The sequence below is a fragment of the Carya illinoinensis genome, chromosome 11 (genome assembly GCF_018687715.1).
Source record: "Carya illinoinensis cultivar Pawnee chromosome 11, C.illinoinensisPawnee_v1, whole genome shotgun sequence".
Taxonomy (NCBI): Eukaryota; Viridiplantae; Streptophyta; class Magnoliopsida; order Fagales; family Juglandaceae; genus Carya; species Carya illinoinensis.
Window position 1 is genome coordinate 29,011,228 of NC_056762.1, and position 9,221 is coordinate 29,020,448.

The following is a 9,221-nucleotide window of genomic DNA, read 5'->3' on the forward strand; positions in this document are numbered from 1 at the left end:
ATCTAATTCAATTGGTTCTCTTATTACCGAGTATTCTCTCAACTGCTTTCTTCTTTTAGAAAGCGATTGAGGAGGAGCAGTTAGTATTCTTCCTCGATTGAGGAAGGAGTGTTGATCTCTGTTTGTGAGTATAAGCAGAGGAGTGCGATGGAAGACATGGAGGAAGTATGGAGGAGATTGAAGCTGAATGATGAGGAGGATGGACCGATTGAAATACAGCATTCTGATTCGAGTATATTGAATCTGAAGAGTGAACGAAGTCTGGTTGGGAAGGTGATTTCAATGCGTCGGATTGGGAAGGAAGTTATCAGATCTATGATGGAGAGAATCTGGAAGGTAGGAAAACCAGTGGAATTCCAGGAGATTGGAAGTAACTGCTATGTTATAACATTTGTAACTCGCAAAGACAAGGTGAGAGTTCTTGATGGTTGTCCTTGGCTGTTTGATAATCATCTATTTGTTCTAAAAGAATTTGAAGGTAAAGTGCAACCTAATCTGTTTGACTTTGATCATGCTTGCCTATGGGTGCAAATGTTAAATTTACCTCTGAATTATATGACAAAAAGGATGGGAGAGGAGATAGGAAAATCGATAGGGAAGGTTGTGGGGGTGGATGTGCAGGAAGATGGCTTGGCTTGGGGGAGATGCTTAAGAGTTAAGGTGGAGTGTGACCTTAAAAAATCTATAGCTTGAGGAAGGACAATTCTAGTGGATGGTAGGAGAAGCTGGGTGCCTTTTCAATATGAGAAGCTATCTAGGTTTTGTTTTAATTGTGGAAGAATTGTGCATGCAAAGGAGGGGTGCAAGGGTAGTGATGAAAATGCTGGTCAATATGGAGTGTGGCTTAGGGCACGGCCTATAAATAGAAAAGTAACTACTAAAGGGGAAGAGGAAAAGATAAAAAAGAAAAAAGAAAAAGAGAATGATAATTCAAGGCAGAAGTATGAGGAAATGGAGAAGGAAGGGGAATCTCAGCAGGGAATGGAGGAGGATGAGTTAGTAGAACAAGGGGTGATTGATGTAAATTCAATGTTGAAGGTACAGGAGGACCTATTTCAACCTATGATGAAAGTGAATGAAGAGGAAGTTAGTAGACCAGATGCTTGTGTGAATGTACAAGATGAGAAGTCTAAAGTGATTGAAAATAAAATGCTGCAATTGACTGATGAGGATGTGGAGAGCAAGAGGTCATCAAGGTGGAAAAGAAGGGCTAGGGCTAGGCCTGAGTCAGGTAAGCAAACTAGTTCTTTTTCTCAACTAAAAAGAAATTATGATGCTATGGAAGATGATAGTAAACAGATTGATGGTGGCAAGAGAATTAAGAAGGGTGATGAGGTAGTGTGTGATGAAAATATACTAAGGGTGGTGGCTGATGAGCAGCACCACCTGGAAGCATGAAAATCCTATGTTGGAACTGCCGAGGGCTTGGGAACCCTCGGACAGTTCAAGACCTTAGTCTTATGGTTAAGGAAAAGCAGCCCATTCTGGTTTTTGTTTGTGAAACAAAAATCAGGTCATGTAAAATTGTTGGTTTGCAAAGGAGGTTAGGGATGGAAGGAAGTTTTGCTGTTGATTCTAAGGGAAGAAGGGGTGGTATTGTACTGTTTTGGAGAGATGAGAAAGGTGCTGAGATTGTAAACTACTCAAAGTGGCATGTTACTGTAATAGTAAAAGGAGAAAGGCAAGAAAAAGACTGGTGCTTCACAGGGTTCTATGGTCATCCTGAATCAGGGAAAAGAAGGTTATCATGGGACCTATTGAGACAGTTAAAACCTACAAATGATGGTGCCTGGTGTGTGGGGTGAGACTTTAATGAAATATTATGGCATAATGAGAAAGTAGGGGGAAAAATGAGAGCTGAAAGTCAGATAAACGTGTTCAGGGAAGCATTAGAGGACTGTGGTCTGGTTGATGTTGGATATAGGGGAAATGGATTTACCTGGTCTAATAAACATTCGGACCAATCCTTTACAAAAGAAAGATTGGACAGGTTTGTGGTGAATAATAAATGGAAGTCCATTTTCAAGGAAGTGGAGGTGATGGCTCAAACAGGGAGATGCTCAGATCACTTACCCATTGTAATCTCTACTATTGATGAAGGGATGGTAGAAGGAGGGGGTTCTTTCAGTTCAGGTTTGAGGCTTGTTGGTTGCAACAAGAAGAATGTGAGCAAGTGGTTAAAGAAGGGTGGAGGAAGAGTCTCTTAGCATCAGAACCTATACAACAAGTTCAAACCAGACTGCAGTGTTGTAGTCAGGCTTTATTATCATGCTTCAAAGGAAAGGATAAAAGAAGAGGAAAGGAAATTGAGCAGGTATCAAAGAAAATAAGGAAGATACAAGGGGATCTTTGTCAGAATAACATGGAGGAGTTGAAAAGATTGCAAGAGAAGGTGGGCTTGTTACTTGACCAGGAGGATGTGAAATGGAAGCAGCGTGCAAAGAGGAATTGGTACACTATGGGAGACAAAAACACCAGGTTCTTCCATGAGTGTACTAATCAGAGAAGAAGAAGGAACAAGATTGTGTCAATATTGGATGGTCAATATATTCTAAGAGAAAAAGAAGAGGAAATTGCAGCAGCTTTCAGAGACCATTTCTCTATGGTTTATACTAGTGCACAACCATCTACTCAAGATATTCATGAAGGTGTAAAAGCCTTGGAGCCTAGGGTGTCATCTGATATGAATAATTTTCTGGAAGGTACTTTTACAAGGAAGGAAGTTGAGGAAGCCATAAATATGATGGGGGCATTAAAAGCCCCGGGTCCTGATGGGTATGGGGCATGTTTTTTTCAAAAATTTTGGCATGTGGTAGGAAAGGAAGTAAGCAATGCTGTGTTGGGCTTTTTAAATGGGGGCAGATTGCAAGACTCGATAAATCAAACTTATATTGCTTTAATCCCAAAGGTTAATGAGCCAAGAAGTGTAAATGATTTCAGACCTATAAGTCTTTGTAATGTGTTTTATAATATTATTGCAAAGACTCTTGCTAATAGACTGAAGAGGGTGATGGATGCCATTATTTCCAAATGTCAGAGTGCCTTTATTCCAGGGAGATTGATATCAGACAATGTTATAGCAGCCTATGAAATGTTACACTCGATGAAATGTAGACAAAATGGTAGAATTGGAAGCATGGCAGTTAAATTAGATATTTCAAAGGCTTATGATAAGGTGGAATGAGATTATTTGGAGGCTGTTATGAAAAGACTGGGGTTTGGAGATAGATGGGTGGGTCTAATCATGAAGTGTATCTCATCAGTGTATTATGCTACTCTTGTCAATGGTAAACCAGGTGACCTTTTTTTTCCCACTAGAGGTTTGAGACAAGGAGATCCATTGTCTCCTTATCTTTTTCTTCTATGTGCAGAGGGCCTAAGTTCTATGCTTGAAAAAGCCCAAATCAGAGGTGATTTAAGAGGTGTTTCAGTGGCTCGAGGGGGTTTCAAGCTGACACACTTATTGTTTGCTGATGATTGCTTGATTTTTGGGAAGGCTACTTGGAAGGAATGGAAGACAATTAGTGGCATTCTTGATACCTATGAGAAGGCATCTGGACAAAGCTTGAACAAGCATAAAACAACTGTTTTGTTCAGTCCTACAACTGGTGCAAAAGTGAAAGGAGATATTATGAGGGATTGTGGGGCAAGAATTCAGAACAATTGTGAGAGATATCTTGGATTGCCAATAATGGTTGGTAGATCCAAATATCAAGCTTTTAATAGTGTGAAGGATCGAGTATGGAAAAAGCTAAGTAACTGGAAAAATCAATTTCTCTCCCCTTTAGGAAAAGAGGTTCTTTTAAAGGCAGTTATACAGGCTATCCCTACATATTATATGAGTGTTTTCAAACTACCAAGGAAGTTATGTCATGAACTGGCAGCTCAAATGGCAAAATTTTGGTGAGGCTTCAAGCAGAAGGAAAACAAAATTCAGTGGAGGAAGTGGTCGAAGATGGGGTTATCAAAAAATGAGGGAGGTTTGGGTTTCAGGGAGGTAGAAGCTTTTAACAAGGCACTCCTTGCAAAACAGTGCTGGAGGGTTTTGATGAACCCTCAATCATTGGCTGCAGTGTTATTGAAAGATAAGTACTTTAGAAACACTGACTTGTTACATGCTACATTGGGTTTTAAACCTTCTTTTAAGTAGAGAAGTCTGTGGGATTCATTGAGTTTGTTGAAAGAATGGTTGGTATGGAGAGTTGGGAATGGTAAAAATATAAAAATATGGGGAGACAGGTGGGTTCCAAAGGCTGTGACTTTTAAAATTCAATCTCCTATACAAATACTGAATGCTGAGGCCAGGGTGGAGGAATTACTTTCAGGTGAGAATGGAGGATGGAATGAGGGACTTATAAAGCAAGTATTTGATAAAGAAGAGGCTGCCATTGTTTGTAATCTACCTGTCAGTTTTTCCAAACTTCCTGATAAGCAAATCTGGGCCTTCTCAAAAAATGGTATATACAATGTTAAAAGTGCTTATCATGTTGAAGTAAATAAAAAAAGAAGAGAGGAAGGGGAGGTTTCAGAAAGTGCAGGGGATATGTGGTGGAAATTATGGCTGTTTAATATACCAGGGGTTACAAAGATCTTTGTTTGGAAGGCTATTACAAATTGTCTTCCAACAAAGAAAAATCTGTTTAAAAAAAAGGTTTTAAAAGATGCTTTATGCCCAGTATGCAGAAAAGAGGATGAATCAATCTGTCATGCTTTGTGGAGTTGCAGTGGATCAGGGGATGTTTGGGCGTGTGAGTGGAGTCTAGTGCAGAAATGGTCAGCCAATGAAAGAGATTTTTTTGAACTCTGGTCTGAATGGTCTTTGAGGTTGACTCAGGATCAAATGGAACTAATAGCTGTGGTGTTGAGAAGGATATGGTTCAGAAGGAATGGTTGGGTCTTTGAAAATAGATTTGAGGGGCCTAATGATGTATTTAGTCAAGCTGCAAATTGCTTGAGTGAATACCAGCAGGCACAGGAGACACAGCAGACACAATCAAAACAAAATAATTCTCAATGTGGTAGAGCTCTACATTGGAAACCACCTGAAGGGGATACGGTGAAAGTAAACTGGGATGCAGCTCTAAAAAGTGATGACAGAAAGTGTGGAATGGGGGTGGTGATCAGAGACAGCTGTGGTGATGTTTTAGCCTCATTATGCAGTTGTAGATTGAATGTTTCAAACCCTGTAATAGCAGAAATTCATGCTCTTTGGAGGGCAATGAAATTATGTGAGGAATTAAAATTCAGTAAAGTGCAGTTGGAAGGAGATGCAAAGTCTGTGATCAATGCAGTTAATAATGCAGAAGAGTGTTGGAAATGGCATGGTCAATTGATAGAGGATGTGAAGTCTGTTTTAAAGAATAGAAAGCAGTGGTCTGTTTTACATGTTAATAGAGTTTGTAATAGTGTTGCACATGATCTTGCAAAAAGTGCTTTATTTGTAGAGGAAGAGAGAGTCTGGATGAAAGATCATCCACAGGAGTTGTTAAAAGCTGTAAACTTTGATAAACTTTGTAACTCAGTTAACAAGTAAATTCAATATATGAGGTATTCTTTTCAAAAAAAAAAAATTTCAATCTTGCCAAAGTATATATATACTCACGAAAATGGATAGTTGGCCTTAGGCCTTGATTGTGTAATAAGATATTATCAAATATTCTCATAACTTATCATAATATCATTTTTAAAATTTATCCAAACATAAAACACGTTTTAATTTGAAATTTTCACATTTTCAAAATTTTCATCTAATCATTATCTAATAATTATTCTAATGTAAAACTTAATACAACTTTTCCAAACTTTCAAATAAAATATAAAAAACAATACAACTTTTTTAAATTTCAAAACAAAACTAATATTTAAATAATTTTTTAACTTTATAATATCTTTATCCAACTTTTTTTCTCCTTTTCCAAAATCTAATAAAAAAATTTAATTTAAATTATTTCATTACTATTTATAAAGGTCTTCGGTCAGTAACGAAAGTGGGCTTTTCTTCATCTTCAGGACTTATATAGATCTAGTTGTATTCGGAATGGCGTCTATAAAGCTCACCATTTTTTGCATGGCCATCAAATCGATGATTAGGTTGATGCATGATAAAGGAATGCTATCTTTCAAACATGCTTTGCTCAAGTTGGTGAAGTCGATGTGCATCCTTCACTCGTCATTTGACTTTCATACTAGGACTACATTCGCCATTCCGGATCAACCTCACAACGATTAGCTGGTCTTCCTCCTTTGGTATTGTAGCGTATCTCTTCGCAATGAAACTTCTCCTTTTTTGTTGGACCTTTTTGGCATCAAGATTCAACCTCCAGTGGTGTTCGATCACGTTCCTGTCAATCTTGGGCATGTCTGCATGGCTCTAGACGAATATATCCTGATGTTCAATGAGGAACCAAATTAACTATGATCTTATCTTACAGTTTATCCTTATTCCTATCCTCATCCTCTTTTTTGATCATGTGGCATCCAGTGATACCAATTCAAGAGGTTCGTTGACCTCTCCCTATTTCATATTCTGTTCATCCCGAGTCTCCACCTCTTGGTTAATAAGTTCAAGGGGTGGGGATAGGACTTGCACCACTTTCAAGGTTGGACTTGTCGTTCGTTCCTTTGTCTATGCGAGTATGCCTCCCTAGTAGGTCAGGGTGACTTCTTATGTGGAGCGGGTCGCATTTGGCGCATGAAAGGCATACTGATGCTGTTAGATTGAAATAACTATCGCATTCTACAGACAGCACTAACTATTAAGATATGTTTAATAATACCGACTCCGAACACTATCAAGTGTCTGCAAAAGGAAAGAAAAATGGTGGTTGCGTGTGTCTATAACACCTCTGATCCATACTTGTTGTTCAAGGAGATGTATCCCTAAGAGTAACCAAAACAATATTATCTATTTTTTTTTTTCATGACTAATGTGGAGGCCATTTTAGTTCAAGGAAGATAGCCTACAAAAATTTTACAATGTGGTTTTTATTGGCCTTCTATTTTTCGTGATTCTCATGCCTCTTGTTCAGCTTGTGAGAAATGTCAAAATTTAGGATGTATTGGAAGAAGAAATGATGCCTTTGAACCCTATTCTGTTTGTTAAAATATTCGATGTTTGGGATATTGATTTCAAGGGCCATTTCCCTAATTTATTTGGTAACCTTTACATCATTGTCGGAGTGGAGTTTGTGTTTAAGTGGATAGAGGTCGTTGCTTGTAGAAATAATAATAATAAAATTTTCATCAAGTTCTTAAGAGGCAATACTTTTGCACGTTTTGGTACACCACGTCCTGTCATTAGTGATGGAGGAAAGCACTTTTGTAATAGAATTTTTGAGCAGTTAATCAAGAAATATGAGATAATCTATAAAGTTGCCACCCCTTATCACCTATAAACATGCGGTCAAGTAGAGATGTCCAATAGGAAAATTGAGAGGATATTAGAGAAAACGGTAAACCCCACTCGAAAGGATTGGTCACTTAGACTCAATTATGCATTATGGGCAAACCGTACAACATTTAAGACTCCAATTGGAATTTTCCCCTACAAAATCATCTTCGATAAGGCTTGTCATCTCTCTGTAGAGCTAGAGCATAGAGTTATTGGGCAATTAAGCAATTGAATTTTGACCTTGATTAGGCAAATGCCCATAGGAAATTACAATTGAATGAGTTGGAAGAGATTCGTATTGATGCATATGATTGTGCTAAATCATACAAGGAACGAATGAAAATGATTCATGATTGAAACATATTGAGAAAATCTTTTAAGCCAGGTCAAAAAATTGTTCTTTATAATTCTCGTTTACATCTTTTTCTAGGAAAATTACGATCTAAATGGATTGGGCAGTTCATAGTGCACATAATGTATCCACATGGGGCAAGAGATTGAAAATCCTAAAAAAGGTGATACTTTTAAATTTAATGGTCAATGTTTGAAACAATTTTTTGATATCGAGAACCTAGAGGTTGAAGAAGTGCCATTAGAAGATCCTGCTTATAAGGATTAATTTGTAGTTTTGTCATAGATTAGTGCATTAAAAAATTGCATTTATCTTTTTTCTGTCTCTTTTCATTTTCAATAGATCTTTGTTTCAGTACCTAGTTTTTTTTTTTGTTTTTCTTTTTAGCTGATATTTTGCAGGATATAAATTTTCAATAATCAACTTGATCTTGCCTTCTCACCCACTTTTATTGTCTGAATTCCCATGTTCATACTTTATTTTGATTTTGTATATTAAAGACATCTATTCGAGCATATAATTTTCACATTGAGGACAATGTTCGGTTTAGGTTGAGGGATGAGTTATTCTATTTTAAGTTGGTATCATTTTCTGGTTATATTCTTTTTCTTTCCTTTATTTCGTATTGTCATTATTTTTGTCTAAAAAAATAATAAAATTAAAAAATTATTGGCATTAGTTTATGTGGAGTTCATTATACTACTTCTATGTAAAGAGTGTCACTGTTTTCAAGCTTACTTTATTATACAGGCACATAGCTACACATGCATACATAGTCTCTTGTTGATGGATAAATGTGGTTAGAAAATTTTGAAAATAGCAATGTGGAGACTGTTGACTCTTTTGATTTTGAGCCAATCTATTTTTTTCATAGGGTTATTTTTCTTTTACTCTAAATTTCATCTTGAAATAAATTTTTGTTACTCTAGTCTCATTATTCCTTCTTTTGGCCAAATGCAAATCAATTTTTTTATGCCACATTTTAATCCCAGAAAGTCATGGATGTTGAAGAATTATGCTAGTATTTGATAGATGACATTAGGCCATTTTTGTTAATTTTGAGCCCCAACCTTCTTTTCTTGATACATTGCCACTAGTCACCCCGTTGAGCCTATTGATTAGCCTTTCTTTCTTAAACCCTTTTTCCAAAATGATTTAAAAATAGACTTTTTGAATCTGCATTAGTGTGGTAAGAGTGTAGTTAAAGTGTGAGGATTGAAAAAAAAAAAAAAGTAGAAAATGATGAAAAAAAAAAAAAGAAAAGAAAGAAAGAAAGATGGTCAAATTGAAGAAGTGTACCATGAAAAAATATATGTATATATATAGTGCTTCATTAAAAATGAGTTGGAAAATGCAGTGAAATGAAAATGCAAAAAAGAGTTGAAAGTTTGGTTATTCTTGAAAAAACTTCTTATTTTTACCTTTACCTGGATATTATATGTTTCCGTTCTTTTACCCTACATCACGTGCCTGCAATAA